This window comes from Pelodiscus sinensis, chromosome 13 (genome assembly GCF_049634645.1).
Source record: "Pelodiscus sinensis isolate JC-2024 chromosome 13, ASM4963464v1, whole genome shotgun sequence".
Classification (NCBI taxonomy): Eukaryota; Metazoa; Chordata; order Testudines; family Trionychidae; genus Pelodiscus; species Pelodiscus sinensis.
Genome location: NC_134723.1, coordinates 5,385,984 through 5,403,708, shown reverse-complemented (window position 1 = coordinate 5,403,708; position 17,725 = coordinate 5,385,984). Strand labels below are relative to the sequence as shown.

Here is a 17,725-nt window from a genome sequence, read left to right as displayed (position 1 = left end):
AAAGCAATGGGGTTCCGCATGCATCGGTCTCGTGCCGAACTGCTGCCCAGGGTTAATTTCGACCTTCTGAAATAACGCATGCTGCATTTCTTATTACATGCAAACTCTGTGAATAGCAACACAGCCAGTTGTTTGGTGATGTCTGTGCCCACAATGGAAATCGATTAACATGCCAATTTTCATAGAGCAGCTGTTTTGAGTGATCTGTCCAGGAATGGGAAAGCTGGGGAAATGGGGTGATTTTTCTAAAGAGGAGATTTTGTTTTCTTCATCAGTCTCAAAAATGGCTGCAGGGTTTTACTCAAATGTTTCCAAAACATCAACCTTTGTGCAAAGACCAAGCACAGAGCATATTTCAGCTCACAAGGTGACTCTTGCAGAACTTTTCAAGCCAGGGAACAGATGAGGTTATCATTTAAACCTCACTGCTTAAGCTGCAGGGCTTGTTCCGGTTCCACCACCAGACTGAACGAGAGAGGGTCGGGGTAATTTCCCTGCTTCTGCGGGAGTCTAGCCCCTCTCTGGATACTGCCAAGTAATCTCTGCCATGGATGATTTATTCCAGAGGTTCAGGCGCATTCTCCTGAGAAGCAATTTGTTTTGAAATGGGTTGGTTGACACCAAATGGCCAAGTATTTTCAGAAATTCCTTGCCGAAAAAAGCATCCTAGGCGTCCCTAAAAAGTCATCCACCCACCCCCTCCTCCTTCAGATTACCGCATGTTAGAGAGAAGTCATCAAGAGGTGCTGTTATACGTCATCTTAGCCATTCTTTTCCCTAGCGTGCATGCACTGTGCACTCTTTGAAAAATGCTGAATTGTTGGTAGCAGGGAGAGCTGGTTCTTTTCAGGAGGGCTGTTGCAAGCAGCAGGGGGGAGACTTTGCCCTCTGCCTTAATCTCTCTAACTCAGGGATGGGCAAAGGCATCTCCATGGGCCGGATTCAAATCACCAGGCGGGTTGATCGGGCCTGCGGCTGCCCTGCCGCTCCCCCGCCCCCAGGCCGATTGAGACCTGGGGACGAGGGAGCGCGTGAAGTCTCCTCCTCCCTCCAGGGGAATGCATCACCAGAGGGAACCATGCGTCCCTGGCAGGGGGAGAAGATTTCGCATGTTCCCTCCCGCCCCCAGGCATATCAGGGCCTGGGGATGAGGAAGTGTGCAAAGTCTCTCGCTACCCACCCCGCCCTGCCAGGAAGGAATTGCACACCCTAGTGGGGCGGGATGGGAAAGCCAGAGACTGCTCCCTCGCCCCCAGGCTCGCAGTGACTGGGAGGCATGGCACAGCCAGGGGAGGAGAAGCGAGGCACCTCCCAAACTAAAAGGAAAGCCTCCCTTCAGCCCCCCTCCTGACATTACTGCTTTCTTGGGGGGGAGTGCACCCCCTGATTGGCCTGGGAGCAAGGGAAGTCTCCTCACACCACCAGCTGTTCTCAAGACGCCGGGTGTCCCTGGCAGGGTGGGGGACAAAGACTTCACACGCTCCCGCACCCGCAGGCAATCAGGCTCTGTGGGGAGGGGAGCTCTCGAAGTCTCCTGGCCCCACCCCTTCTGCCTGAGGCCCCACCCCTTCCAGGGCGGCCCGTGACCACTTCAGAAATTCACAAAGTGGGCCCCTTTCAAAAATGATTGCCCACCCCTGCTCTAACGAGGCGATTCTTCGAGCAGCGTTTCTCTGTGGGAACCAGGCACTGGCATTGGGTGGAAATTCCTTGGTGATGATTGTGAACACTTCTGTTCAAAGACAGGTGAGTAGCATCCAGATCAGGGGTGGGCAAGATACAGCCCACCAAGCCATTTGATCAGGTCTGTGGACACCCTGCCACTCCCGCACCCCCAGGCCAATCGATTCCTGGGGGCAGATGAGTGTGTGAAGTCATTCGCTGTTCAGAATGGCTGGTGGTCCCCTCTAGGCACCACGCGGCCCTGGCAGAGCAGGGGACTTCATGTGCCCCCCCTACCTCTAGGGCCCCTCCTTCAATCCACTCCTCTAGGCCCTGCCAGGTGAGAACAACTCCTTTCCACCTAAGGTCCCACCCCTTCCACCTGAGGCACCGCCCCTTTCAAGAGAGTCGGCCCGTGGCCACTGCCAAAATTCATGAAGTGGCCCCCTCCCCGCAAAATTATTGCCCACCCCAAAGCAGACAAAACAAGCTATAACATGAAAGGACCCAGACACTACATCATGGCTACGTCTAGACTGGCATGATTTTCCGCAAATGCTTTTAACGGAAAAGTTTTTCCGTTAAAAGCATTTGTGGAAAAGAGCGCCTAAATTGGCACGGACGCTTTTGCGCAAAAGCACTTTTTGTGGAAAAGCGTCCGTGCCAATCTAGACATGGTTTTGCGCAAAAAAGCCCCAATCGCCATTTTTGCCATCGGGGCTTTTTTGCACAAAACAGTTTTTAGCTGTCTACACTGGCCCTCTTGTGCAAAAACATGTCCGGAAAAGGGCTTTTGCCCGAACGGGAATGTCAAGGCATTTGCGCAAGAAGCACTGATTGCAGACAGTAGAACATCAGTGCTTTTGCGTAAAATCAAGCGGCCAGTATAGACAGCTTCCGCATTTGCTTTTGCGGAAAAACTTGCCAGTCTAGACTCAGCCCATTTGTTTCTCCTTCCATAGGGAAACTGAGGGCTGCTACCTGTTAGACACATGACTATATGGTCGATAAAGTCACTGAGCCTAACTCCCTGTTGTCCTGTTGTTTACATCAGTGTACAGTAGGGATAAGCCACCTTGGACCGGAACAGTAGCACTTTACATGCAATTTGTGGCAGACTCCATAGGATGCGTGGGAATAGCGCATGTGGCCTGGTCTAGTTCTCAGGAATAAGGGGCAAACATTGCTATCCTACGGCTCTTGTGATGAGTGTGTGAAGTGGTGTTTACTGCTGCCTGGAATATGATATCCAGAAAGACATTACAAATAGCCACACTCCTCATCCCTTCTCCCCTCCTCTCAGCAAACACACTTCCAGAGTATGGGGTTTAAACGCCTTAAGGGAGGAGAGAAAGACTTGGGTGAACCCTTTGTTAAAACGACAGCAGTGCTTCACTTCTGAAGCTGACGTGCAACTGTCTAGTACTCCTTCCCCATCCAACAGTAGAAGATGAGAGCAAGAGAGGCACACGCAGACACAAACGACTGATTTCCTAGTACTACGGAACAAGGCAATTTATTAACTCCGGGGTTCTGGCCCCATTCCAATCTGACTAATTGCATTCTGTCTCCCGAACTCCGCCGTCATTCCAAATGCAAAAGTGATTCTTCGTTTCCTGTCCCGAACCCGTCAGTCATCACTCCGCAGGTCTGTGCTCCGTTGTTGCGGCTCGTTTCACTCAAAAGGGAGAGATGTCTTCTCTAGGAAAGCCACCTCCCCGTGCACCTTCTCTGGTGAGAAGCCCTCCAGCTCTATCAGCTGTTTTTGGTTTCCTGTTTTCAGTATTCCTCTGCGCTCTGGAGGGAAATCAAGAGGAGAAGGGTTAGAAAGAAGAGAGAAGTAGCTGACCTTACAGCCAATCTGTGAATGAAACACCCTGTGGTGTTTTGCGGGGTGGAACATGGGGCACGGAAGATGAACTTTATTCCAACTGCCCATCCATTACAGTGGTCTTCTCATTTTGTTTCACTGCACCCAACACAAGAGAAGCCATCTGAACCAATGGCAAATGGCAAGTTACAGTGGCGGTCCATACTTCCTTAGGATGACACACTTCAGCCCATTTACTTGGTGAATCCCAGAGAAAATGAGCGACGGCAAGTCCTGTGTCTCTCCTCATGGCTGGCTGCGGCCTAGCAGCTCTTTTTTGTTTGGCTCTCTCTGCCGACAGCTGTTCCAGCCCTGCTGTGGACTCTCTCCTCTTGACCCAGCCCTCTCGACAGGTCTTTCCCCTTCCAGGGTATCAATGTGCCAGACTGACAGTGTCTCACTCAATACTGGGGACTGATAAGTTGACATCTGTCCTTCCAGGGCCCCTCCTTCAATCCATTCCTCTGTCAGAGTCATGGCTCCCTTATTTAACCAAACTCAAAAGCAAAATGCAAATCACGGTGCAAGCAGATTCTGTGCCCTCACATGCCCTCGCACGCCCTTCATTCTGGGCATCTGGCACATACCAGGGGACAATCCAGGCTGATGAGCAGCTGTCTCCCCACCCTGCAACCTCGGGGGCTTTGCAATGTCTCCCACCTGGGCTGCTCACAAAGATCAGCGTGCAAGCCACACCCTGCATGTTTATCTCCCTGCCAGCCACCCTTTGGTTACACTCGGGCTCTCACCAGCCTGGGTTCTACTTCAGGGTGACCCCAACACACCCCACTCTTGGATTGTCCCCCAGAATTGTGTGGCATCTGCTGGGCATGCACGTTCTATTTCATCTGTTTATTCTTTTGAGAGAATAACATGCACGTAACCTGCTCCGCCCCCCCCCCACAAAAGAGTTCCCTGGACACTTCACTTTAAACACGCTGGATTAGATAAAGCTCTAAAACAAGTTTAGTAACCACAAAGAGAGATGTTAACGTCAGTGCAAGTTGGACCTCCCTGATCTGGCATCATCAGGGCCTGGCCGGTCCCGAAACAGGGAGTTTGCTGGACCTCTACTGCTGACCACCAGACTCTGCTTCCAGCAGCTGGCCCCCAGCCCCAGCCTCTAGGCTCCAGCCCCGCCCCCCCAACCCAGTCCCTGAGCTCCAGCCCAGGCTGCCGGCCCCAGGACTCTGCTCCCAGCTGCAAGGCTCTGCTCCTGCTGCTGGCCTGGCCTCCAGCACCAGCCACTGGGCTCCACTCCCGGCTCCCAGCTCCCTGCTCCCGATTGCTGGCTCCCTGCTCCCAGATCCACCGGGCTCTGTTCCCAGCCATCGGCTCCCTGCCCCTGATCCCAGCCAGGTTCTGCTCCCAACCACCAGCTCTCTGTTGAGCTCTGGCCACAAGACTCCAGTCTCCAGCCCCAGCTGGGCTTCAGCCACCAGGCTCCTGCTTCGGCCTCTATCCCTGGCCAGACTCCAGCAACCAGGTCTGGACCCAGCCAGAGCCTGGGTCCTGGCCCTCAGCCCCTGAGATCTGCTCCCAGCTGCAGGCCCCAGTCTCCAGGCTGACTTCCTAGCTGCCACCCATCTCTCTCTTCCATCAAAATCTGTGGTCCTGCGGTGCTCTATTTCCTGTGAATGCTCCTGTCCCGGAGCACCCATGGGATCCCCTATGATGCTGGACCACTGATGTTGCCAGACCAGTGTCCCAGACTAGAGAGTCAACCAGTACATGTAATGAGGGATAAGAGTCAGCAATTATACAAGAATAATAAAGGTAAGATATTGCTAGCATCTAATCAAACAGACTATATCAGATTCAAGCAAAGTATCCCACCACATGTTTCAGCAGCCCATACTGATCAAACCTCGCAGGTCAGGACCCTCTCCCCCAGCTTCCTTTTGTGGCTTCAGACGCTGTGAATGTAACAAGCAGTGGCAGGGATGAGTAGGGGGGTGCCTGGTGGTGTTCGTCCCTCTTTTTTATATTCTCAATCCCTCTCTTGAAAGATTTCCAGCTCTGCATTAGGAGCCAAACGTTCCATGTGGAAAGATGTTCCTTGGTGATTTTTCCTCATTTGTTTGAGCTTCCTTTATTTCCTTTCCAGCTTGAGGACTGTTTCCTGCCTGCATGCAAATTACACAGAGCACCCCTACCTTTGTGTAGGACAGACCTGTTTGCCAACCTCTGTTTTGAGTTGGGACATGTGTTATTCACACCATACGAAGGACCTTATACCTTTTACAGTGTTGTCACACATTGTATCAGGCTGATACTGACCCGCAGATTATGAGTTGTCAAGCGTTGTACAAAAACCTTTACAACAGAGTGTAGGGTGTGAATCCAGGGGTGCATTTTGTCACAGCTTTAAATTGTCTTTATCCCCTTATGTCCTGGGGCTTCATGCCACCTTCCCAGGTGTTGGTCAGGGAGCATAAGAACGGGTCTACCCAAAGGCCCATTTAGCCCAGTATCCAGTCTTCTAACAGTGGCCAATGCCAGATGCCCCAAAGGGAACGAAAGGAATAGGTAACCATCACGTGATTTCTCTCCTGTCATCCATTCTCTCTCCTGTTATTCATAACACAGGGTTTACCTCTGCACTCCAGGAACCGTAGGCCAATCAGCCAAGCTTTGCTCCATCAGATGCCTTGCAACTACCTCTTACCGTTAGCCTTTCTTCAGACCTTTTCTTCAGCCCTTTCCTGGGCTCTTGGCAACAAGCATCATCTCCCAGGTGTCTAATTCCTGCCCTTCGGTCAGGGTCAACTGCAGTAACATGATGAAATCCTGTGTCCTTCACATATCTTCTCTATCTGGGCTTCCTCTTCACCCTACAGGAATGTTCCTGTTCCCCCAACTCTCTCCATTTTCAAGACACTCTACAGCCAAGAAAGTCACTGCCGAGTTCTTACTTCTCTTCTCTGTCATCTTTGAAAAATCACGGAAGCCAGGAAAGATTCCAGAAGACTGGAAAAGGGCAAATATAGTGCCTATCTATAAAGGGAAATAAGAACAACCCAGGAAACCTCAGACCAGTCAGTTTAACTTCTATGCCAGGAAAGATAATGGAGCAAGTAATTAAGGAATCCATCTCCCAACATCTGGAAGATAATAAGGTGATAGGTAACAGCCAGCATGGATTTGTAAAGAACAAATCATGGCAAACCAATCTGAGAGCTTTCTTTGATAGGATAACGACTCTTGTGGATAAGGGAGAAGCGGTAGATGTGGTATACTTAGACTTTAATAAGGAGTTTGATACAGACTCACATGATCCTCTTATCAATAAACTAAGCAAATTCAACTTAGATGGGGCTACTATAAGGTGGGTGCATAACTGGCTGGATAACCATTCTCAGGGAATAGTTTTTAACAGTTCACAATCCTGCTGGAAGGGCATAACAAGTGAGGTTCCACAAGGGTCTTTTTTGGGATGGGTTCTGTTCAATATATTCATCAACAACTTAGATATTGGCATAGAGAGTACGCTAATTAGGTTTGCAGATGATACAAAGCTGGGAGGGGTTGCAACTGCTTTGGAGGATACGGTCATAATTCCAAATAATCTGGACAAACTGGAGAAATGGTATGAGGTAAATAGGATAAAGTAATAAGGACAAATGCAAAGTACTCCACTTAGGAAGGAACAATCTGTTTCACACATTCAGAATGGAAAGCGACTGTCTAGGAAGGAGTAATACAGAAAGGGATCTATGGGTCAGAGTGGACCACAAGCTAAACATGAGTCAACAGTGTGACGCTGTTGCAAAAAAAGCAAACATGAATCTGGGATGCATTAACAGGTGTGTTGTGAGCAAGACACGAGAAGTCATTCTTCTGCTCTACTCTGCGCTGATTAGGCCTCAACTGGAGTATTGTGTCCAATTCTGGGCACCACATTTCAAGAAAAATATGGAGAAATTGGAGAAGATCCAGAGAAGAGCAACAAAAATGATTAAAGGTCTATTGAACACGACCTATGCAGGAAGATTGAAAGAATTAGGCTTGTTTAGTGGAAAGGAGAAGACTGAGAGGGGACATGATAGCGGTTTTTAGGTATCTAAAAAGGTGTCATGAGGAGGAGGGAGACTAATTGTTCTCCTTGGCCTCTGAGGCTAAGAGAAGAAGCAATGGGCTTAAATTGCAGCAAGGGAGGTTTAGGTTGGCCATTAGGAAAAACTTTCTACCTGTTAGCGTGGTCAAACATTGGAATAAATTATCTAGGGAGGTTGTGGAATCTCCATATCTGAAGATATTTAAGAGCAGGTTAGACAAACGTCTATCAGGGATGGTCTAGATGGTGCTTGGTCCTACTGTGAGGGTACGGGACTGGGCTCAATGACCTCTCAAGGTCCCTTGCAGTTCTTGTGTTCTATGATTCTCAGGGGATTGGAATAAAACTGACTATCTTGGTCTACACTACAGGGGGATTCCGACAAGCCAGGGCAATCCACACTGGCCCACTTAGGGGTGGCTTTATTCCTCCTTCACAGCAGCACTGTTGAAATGGCCCAAAATGTCACCACAACACTTCTACCTTCCCCTGGCTGGTCCCATGCAATGCCACTAACTTATATACCTCCCACTCTGCGTTGCCTCTGCTCCCTGCTATTAACAGCAAAAATGTGATGGGTGTCTGAGACCAGCACCATGACTGCATAAAGCTGGTTCATTTTCTTCTTCTTTTTTCCCCCCCTCAGTAAACCAGTATGCCAGCATAAACTGAATATTTGTTGCAGACCATTGTTCAAGGCTACAATGCGCATGGGAACTGTAGGTGACCAGTTATTCTCTAGCGCCATAGAAAACAGCATCTTTTTTTTTTTTTAATAGATCAAAAGCAGTAGCAGGTATTCAGCCATTTCCATTATGTGTCTACTCACATTAAGTCGGGTGAAGACGTGTGACACTGATACAGCACAATGTGGCCCGCATTAACCTGTGAAACAATAAGATGCATCAGAATGCGGCGAGTGAAAGAGGAGTGTTTCCTTTTTAATCAGATGCTGTACAGGTATGTGACTAAAATGAAGACAAGCCAAATGGCAAGCACAAGTTTTAAATAGCGCTACATGAACAATGGATCTTGACGGATAGAAATGCATTATGCTGCCGGTCCCGACGCCAGCTCTTATTTTTTGAAGTTGTGCCAACTTAGAGAAAAGTATTGCCTCTGACAAGCTAAAACTGACAACTAAATAGCAAAGATACACACTGCAGCTATCTAGAGCGGAGTAATGTGGGGAGAATGGGATACGTCTCTGTTATTTCGGGAGCCGCATTCTGCTCTCAATATACTGTGCAATCCCATTCAAGCCAGAGTTCCGGTGCCCAACCTCTAAGCCTTCTGGAAAATCATAGAATCATAAAACCATAGATCTGGAAGAGACCTCAGAAGGTCATCAAGTCCAGCCCCCTGCTCTAGGCAGGACCAGTTCCAACTAAATCAACCCGGCCAGGGTGCCAGGGTTGAACACCCCCTTTCTGCCACAGGAAGAAACACACAAGGAAGTACACAAGTCCTGTCAAGACAGGCGATCGAGCCAAGCAGCCATGGTAGAAAAGGGTTTTCTGCCTGGGTGGGCAAATTACAGGAGTCAAAGAAGAACCAAATTGGTCACAGCTGCTCTCCAGTTGCTGTGCAAGTCAGAGCTCTCCTGTCGGGGTTAGCGCAGTCTAATAGAGGGGAGAGTGGCAGGTTTTGTTGCCATCTCCAGTAGAGTTGCAGCTCTCTAAACCGGGACTGTGTGATCCGGCAACATCAGAGGGACCACGGAGGGACCAGAAGGACCACGGATGTTGCCGAACCACAGTGTCCGAGTGGAGGGCTGGCAGCTGGGAGTCCTGAGGTCTGGCAGGGCAGCAGGCTGCTGGCAGCAGGGCTACACTGTGGCTCCTGGCATGTGGCAACAGAGCTGCCTGGCAGGGCTGGGATGCCTAGTAAGGCCAGCAGGGTGGGGTGCTGGTGGCAAGGGAGCCAGCCAGGAGGCTGATAGCTGGACCATGGCTGGAAGGCGGTAGCAGGGGGCCAGAAAATGACCTCCCTTGGGCCAGCAAAATCCCTCATCTGGGGCCAGTCAAGTCCCGAGGATGCCGGACTAGGGAAATCCAGCCTGTACTGGAAAAGAAAAACAAGACCAGGGATTCCCCTTTCTCACTGCGCATTCTAGGATATTTCTCAGCTCCACAATAAGGCGAGGGCTGGGTGCAGGGTCAGAAATGGCTGGGAGTGTTTGCAGTCCCATTGCTGTTGGCTACCTGTCTCCCGAAGACACCTGTGAGATGGAGGAGGGGAAGGAAGATTTCCCGAGGTAAATCTCCAAACTTTAAATGCAGGGGACTGTAGCAAGGAGGGAGCAAACTTTTGCTGGCTTCCTCTCCCTGGTGACAAGTGTTTAAACCATGGATGAAGCTAGTGCCATTGTGCCGAGTTGCTGAAGCGTGTCTCATTAACACCAAGGATTGAAAAGAAGCTACAATAGGGAGCTAAAACCGAGGAAGTCCTCAGAGCCGCTGTGCTTGGGGAGGAAGCTGAGAATGTGGCATTTGCATTGCATTGTTGTGTAGGATACAGGCGAACGCCAGGGTGGGCAGTGAGCATTTGGAGTATGGCATCCAGTTCTGGGGCCCCCACTATAGAAAGGATGTGGACGCATTGGAGAGGGTCCAGTGGAGGGTGACCAAAATGAATAGGGGGCTGGCGCACATGACCCGGTGCTTTTTTTGTGACGGTACTGCCTGGTACTCAATACTGACACCTCCAGACGCAGTACCAGCGCCTCCAGTCAGAGCTCAACAACTTTCCCCCTGGAGTACTGGCAGTGGGCTGTGCCATGAAAGCTCATGACATCATCTCCATGTTTTGTTAGTCTATAAAGTGCTACCAGACCATTTGCTTGCTTGTTTTCTCTGTAACAGACTAACTCGGCTACCCTCTGAAGCTCATGACCTATGAGGAGAGGCTGAGGGATTTGGGTTTGTTTAGTCTGCAGAAGAGAAGAGTGAAGGGGGAATTGAGAGCAGCCTTCAGCTACCTGAAGGGAGGTTCCAAAGAGGCTGGAGAGAGGCTGTTCTCAGTGGTGACGGATGACAGAACAAGGAGCAATTGTGGGGGAGGTCTAGGTTGGATATTAGGAAAAACTATTTCCCTAGGTGGGTGGGGAAGCACTGGGATGGGTTACCTAGGGAGGTGGTGGAATCTCCATCCCTAGAGGTGTTTAAGTCTCAGCTTGACAAAGCCCTGGCTGGGATGATTTCATTGGGGTTGGTTCTGCCTTGGGCAGGTGGCTGGACTTGATGACCTTCTGAGGTCACTTCCAGCTCTATGATTCTATGATTCTATGACAATGATGTGGACACTAGTGCAGGGTTGGCAGGCTCTGTGGAGACCAGGTAAGGACTTGGCACTTTCACAGGGAAGCAGGCCAGCCATCTGCCCTGAAAGATCCTGGTGGAGAGAGGTGATACAAAGATGGCAGGGAAATAGCAGGTGGCAAGGCAGAAGTGGGCCAGAAGGCACTCTGACCGTGTGATGACGGAGGCTATGGAAGCCAGCCCCACACGGGGGAGAAGGTAAAGTCCTTTGAGGACAGGGAGTATCGTGAGGGACTGAGAGGGCTTGTTTCATAACTGGCTTATTTCTGGTTAGCACGAGCCCCTCAACTCATGAGAACCTGAACCGCTGCATGCCCCGGAGAATCAAACCCATCATTTTTAGGCTCACAAAATCAAGGCAAACAAAACCAGCAGGTTTCAAGAAACACACCAGAGTATTCAAAACACATTGTGTTCCATGCCTGGAAGCTACTACTGTCTGCCGAGCTCTAGAAAGGGATTTTCCTCTTTGTTATAATAAAGACACCGCTGGTTTGCTGCAGAGCATTTCTCTTCTATCTGGGGTACCATGTTACACAATCACCGGGAACAGGCACATCAGACAGTGCACACCCCAGGCAGTTGTGCTATTAACCTAATGTCAGGCCTGTCAAATCGGATTCGGCCCAGAGGGCACGGTCCAATTACAAGAACCTCAGAAAAGGGTTAGAGTTGGAAAGCGGGAATAAACCAGTTTTAAGTGCAGTTGCTCATCCAAGCCCGTAAACTTCCCGCATACCCCATTACATTATAGTCATCATGAGTATTAATCAATTATTTCAACTCGTTCGCATGGAAAGCTGTGAGCATTTTAGGATACTATAAATCAACCTTGCAGGCAAAAGAATAAATACAGGGAGACAGCTGTACGGATCTTACTGTCACACCAATCACCGCTCAAAAGCTCACACAAATAGCAGGCAACATTCACCCCCTCTGGAAGGCCTGTGACTTCTCTGGTTGGAACTGCACCAGCGCCAGCGATAAAACCAGCCCCTTTGGAGTACATGGAACTATAGACGCCAGATCCAGCGACCAGTAGCACGAGCAATTTATCATAGACGTGTCACTAAAAATGACATTTTCCCTGGCAAACCCATTAAATGCTATTGGCTTAATTAAGGCCCCTGCTGAGCCAAGCGATACAGAGGTGGGAGAGGCGGGAGAAGTTCTCGTCTCTGAAGGAGTGATGCCTGTCTTCACTGAAAGCTCGCTGGGTATTGGGAAGAGCAAGCAGAACAGGGGTTCGCGGGCGCTCCCTCCCTGCCCAGGGGCCTGGTGACTCTGTCAGCTCGCCTAGTAGAGTTTGGCACAGCTTGGGAAAGTGCAGCCAGTGCCTTCCCCATCCTCAGTGCCTGGATGTGTAGAGCCACCATACCACCCAGATACCCTGCTTTGGGAGCTGCTGATGCTGCTGGAAAACCTGGGTGGGACAGCCCCCTCTCTGCTTTATGCCAGGGGTGGGCAAAAGCCTCTCAGCTCCGGCCTGCATGGCAGCTCCCGGCCCCGCCCCCTAGTGCATTGCCTGGGGGACGGAGCCACACCAGCCCTTTTAACTGCTCGCGCCTTCCTCACGCCTGTCAGAGAACACGTTGCTTGGCAGCCACGGGGAAGGCGCGAGCCCTTTAAATAGAAGCAGTTGAAAGGGCTAACGCGTCCCAGCTCCCTGGCAACCTGCTAGTGGCTGTGAGCCCTTTTAACGGTTTCTATTTAAAGGGCTCGCATGAGGCCCTGCCCCTTCTGCCTGAAACCCCGCCCCTTCCAGGTCAGCACGCAACCAGGTCTGAAATGTGTGAAGCGGTCCCCCTTCAAAAATTGTTTTTGTCTAAAGCATCTTTGAGTTGTGCCTATTTATTCATAAGCCGAATTCCATAAAACATGCGAGGTGTCACACTTAGGGTACCTCCATAATGTGCTCTTATAACATCCAGAGGGACACCGCGGCATTTTCTGGGAAGAGCTGGCAAACCATATAACAAACTTCCCACACATAAGTGCTGTGAAGCTATAACTCAGGATCACGACAAATTGCAATCAAAGCAATTTGGAGTACTAAACCCTCAGTAAAGGGCAATCTCTGGGACTCACTCCAACACAAACTATGGTCCCTTCAAATACAGAATATTCATTGAACAAGTGTGAGCATATTCTTACTGGGAATGCAACACACCGTACCTAAGAATAAAACCACTCGTTTACAAATCGCCAGCTGGTTCAGGACAGTGTAGACCTCGTACCTAGTAACACAGAGGAGTCGAAGTACATATTCGGGTACACGTCACCCCAGGGTTCTGCTCCTCCCACTGATTTTCCCACCAGAGAACACCTGGGCTATGTCTACACTGGCAGCTTCTTCCACAAGAACAGCTGTTCTTGTGCAAAAACTTGCCGGCTGTCTACACTGCATGCACGTTCTTGCACAAGTAAATTTACAGTCTAGCGTTGGAAAACAGGGCTTCTTCCGGAAGAGTTATTCCTCTCCCCATGAGGAATAAGCCCTCTTGCGCAAGAGCTCTTGCGCAAGAGGGCAGTGTAGACAGGCAACATGAATTTCTTGCGCAAGAAACCCCTATGGCTAAAGTGGCCATCAGAGCTTTCTTGCACAAGAAAGTGTCCATACTGCCATAGACGCTCCTGCGCAAAAGCACATGCCAGTGTAGACGCGCTCTTGTGGAAGACTTTTTGCGCAAGAACTCTTCCGCCAAAAAGTTCATGCGCAAGAAGCTGCCCATGTAGACGTAGCACTGCTTTGATTCAATACTGGGCCCCAGCTAAAAGCCCTTGCGGTACTGGCCCAAATTGCAGATACGTTGGTTCCTCCTGGGCAATTGCAGTTCATGACTTCGCCCAGCTGCTGCATTTCAGTGGAACCACCTTTCTCTAGAGTGACACTCAGGTTTGCGAGACAGAGAGATCTCTTGGCCCCTGCCCCACCACTCTGGAATTCGCCCCTGGAAGAGAGCAGAATGGCCATGACCTTCCGCACCACCAGAAAATAATGCCAATCCCACTGCTGCCTACAATAGTCTACCTTCTTTATGCCCACCCACCAAAATCCCCACCTGACTTAAAAACAGACCCAATGGCTCTACAGGGACAGTGACAAAGACTCCCCTAGTGGGCCATATGAAAGAGGAACCTTGACAGCGAAGTGAGACCCACCTGTCCCTGTCCCTTGCTGTGGTGCTGAGCTTCCTGGTGGTCTTTCTAAGCATTCTGGGTCTCAGAACATTTGTGAGCAAGAGCCAAGCATGCCACTGCCTCCAAACTTACCATCAAATTCAAGAGGCCTTTGACGTAACCTGGTGACGTGGAAATGTGAACCGCCCAGCTTGGTTTCCCACGCCAGTCTCATAGGGTTGCCAGCCCTCCTGGATTGTCCTGGAGTCTCTAGGGATAAAAGATTCATCTTTAATTAAAGATTATGCCTTGTGATGAAACCTGCGGAATATGTCCAACCAAAGTTGGCAACCCTAACTCTGGAAGAATGAAAAATAAAATCAGGCCATTTTCTGATCACTGGCACTTTTTATTATACATTGACGGGGCGTGCTGCATGCCGCAAACACAGAGCTTAAACTCCAAACAGTAGAGCAATCAGACACCAGCTACACAGGGAGAGATAGAGCCTCAGGCTGGGTTTTGTTTGTAAAGATAATTGGTGAGAGAAAGCTTTTGGACAGATACTGATGGGCTTCGGTCAAAGCAGGACATGAATAAAGAGAGACTACATATCTAGCACACTGAGACAGGCATTCAGGGGACCGGTCACGTTAACTACTCACATCTGGAAGGCTCTGATTTCAGAGCAAACTTCTTTTTGGATGTGGATTCTTCATGTGGATTCTTACCCCTGCTACCTGTTTCAGTGTAAACCTTGAGGGTCAACCAAACAGGAGATTCTGACATCTGAAAAAGAGTTGGTGTTATACTCATCTTCTCTGGGGTGGGATCCATTGGGTTGGGTTGGAAAAAGGAGAGGGAAGGATAAAACATTTGTTTTTACGCCTACGCTATAGTTACCACAAACTCAGACCTCAAGGAAATCATCCTGCTTCTCTGTAGAAGCATCATCAGTAGGAGCCAAGTGTGTATGCCTGTTGTAAGAGCTGAATATTACATTTTGTTTCAGTGGGAGCCATTAGGCTTGGTACATGGTCTCATCAGGGAGTGATTGTGTATCACAATGTGCATTTCCTAGTAATAATAATGTTCTCATGGAGATGAGATGAGGAGCTTTGACCTACTCTATGAACCTCCAAACTCAGCAGTTCTGTTCAGTGACCCAGAATTGTGTGAAGAGTTGCTGACCACTGGGCAAACTGGGCGGGGGGGCAACCCCTTAGAATATCACCATTCTGAGAAGCCAGTGATCCTGCTAGTACTGGTTGACATTGTGCTAATGGGGGGGCAGTAATTTTTGATGGGGGGGGCCACTCCAAGAATTTGGAAACTGGTCAAGGGCCACACTCTTCCATGATATTAATGGAGGAGGTGTGGGGTTTGGAATGGAGGTTGGGTGCAGAAGGGACTTTAGGGTAAGGGAGGGAGTTTGGGTGAAGGAGGCAGTGTGACCTGGGACACTGGACTGGGGTGCCGGGGGTTGGATTGTGACCTAAAGCAGGGAATTGGGGTACAGAAGGGTATGCAAGGGATTGAGGTGCAGGGGTTTGGGTTGTGAGCTAGGCAAGAGAGGACTGTGATTTGGGGCAGGAGATTGGGATACCAGCTCTGGAAGGGGATATAGGTGCAGGGGGGGCAGAGGATTTGGGTATGTGGTATAGGGAGTAGGAGTGGGGGGGGCAGAGGTTTGGGCGAGGGAGAGGTTGAGGTGCCAGAGGCAGGCTTTGGCCAGGGGACTTACCAGCCAGCAGCATTTTCCTGAAGCAGCCTCCCTGCCTGCTCCATACCCCCACAGGCTGCAGCCATGTCCTCTGTGAATAACTACAAGTCCAGAGGGGAGGGGGCATGGTGCTTCTTGGCTGCCTGTTATTGAAATAGACAGCTCCCAGTGGTCGGTTTCTAGCCAAAACCCACCAATGGGATTGTGCTGGGGGAGGGAGCAGCTCCTAAAGCCTTCCCCTCTCCCCTCCAGGCTCACAGATTGTAAAGTGAAACCCCCCTGCCTGGGGCTCCCTGCTGCATCCACAGGTCAGATTCGGTGGCTTGGCAGGCTGAATCCAGCCCTCAGGCCATATTGTGTCCAGGCCTGTGCTGATGGAATGGGGAGATGGCATATACTTCAGAGCACCTGAAAGGAAAGAGACCTTTGGAAGCAGAGCTGGGTGGGAACAGCAAAACAAAAATATCACGAATACTCTGTTGCTAGGATTTGGTGGTTTCTGAATGTTTGAGTGAGTGTCATTCACAGGAATGTTTATGGGAAGCAGCAGCATCGTGAGCAATAGCGTGCCTACACATTTCCAAGGATATTTTCCTTGGACATGCTCCCAGGGCCATTCTGAAAGTGCCTTTATATTATTCACACACTAGGTTGGTCAAAAAACAGGACTATGTAGCACTTTAAAGACTAACAAGATCTTGTTAGTCTTTAAAGTGCTACATAGTCCTGTTTTTTGTTTCAGCTACACCAGACTAACACGACTACATTTCTATCACTGTTCTAGGTTGATCAAATCATTCTGAATGTCCACAGATAATCTCTGAATGGACGAAAGGGATTTAGATCGGCCGCTCAGGGAAGACAAAGCATGCCATTGCATTCAGGTGGCCAACCACAGAGAACACTCACAGAGATCCATTCACAACCAAGGAATAGACAAAAACGGGTTCATCTGAACTGTCTGAATGATGGTGAATAAAAATATCAGTAAAATAGTTGTGGATCATTTGCAGAACAACAAATGGGCTTCATTCGTTGGATACATTATTCACAAAGAATTATGTGACCAGTTTTAGTGAAAGATACTATAGTGAAATCTTTGTTATCGGCACTCTGTTAACCAGAAAACTTTGTTAACCAGCATTGCCCTCAGCCACAATACTGTCACATCTTCAGGCGCATAGGCCTGGCTTGATTTATCATGATTAGCTTAACAATTTTTTATTTAAGAAGTACTAATCATCTTTAACTCAACATAGAAATGTGAGACCAACTGCCTCACATCACAAAACTACCAATATTAAAAACTTGAGTTTTACTATTATTGTCCATTAGTTTTTCCTTGGTTGATGGGATGCTCAGATAACTGGAATTTTTAGATAACTGGAATGACCTAATCCCTGAGCGTGTCAGATAACACAGGTTTTACTGTAATAGATAACCGGCCCTGATTTGGCAAAGCACATGCTCAACAGTAAGCATGTTATGTGCTTTGCTGATTAGAGCTGAATTTCAGCATATGCTTAAAAGTAAGCATGTACTTAAATGCTAGTCTGAATTGGGGAGGCAGGTGTGGATTATTCTTAAATTAGTTCCTCTCTATGGACCATATAGTTAGACCCCTGCAAATCCAAGGATATCCGCTTTATATCTGCGGGTATCCGCATCTGCGGATGTGGATGAGAATATCCGCAACTCATTTGTGTGGATGCCGATGCGGGTACAAATTTTGTATCCACACAGAGCTTAGATCCTCAGCTATGTGTGCAGAACATACAGCACAGCTGGAGAGCAGGGTTCTGTATTTCTCTGAGCCTTGGGGGGCTCAGATGTCAGCCACAGATCACTGAAGTACGGATGGCTTATACACACCGCCTTCTCCCCACCCTATGCTGGCAGCACGAGAGTCGGAGGCAGCTCCAAGGGGGTTTTGCAGTAACGGTGTAGCACAAATCAGTTGCATCCCCATGCCG

The 17,725-nt window shown here is 49.4% G+C and overlaps 1 long non-coding RNA gene across 1 annotated transcript; it reads right to left on the bottom strand.

Moving 5' to 3' along the window:
- Positions 1–3,194: 3,194 nt before the first annotated feature.
- LOC112543765 (uncharacterized) lies at positions 3,195–16,375 on the bottom strand. Its single transcript, XR_003086989.2, has 4 exons — positions 14,695–16,375; positions 14,183–14,299; positions 8,419–8,474; positions 3,195–3,459 (listed from the first exon to the last, which is right to left on the bottom strand). It is a non-coding gene; the product is annotated as an uncharacterized LOC112543765 (long non-coding RNA).
- Positions 16,376–17,725: the final 1,350 nt, after the last annotated feature.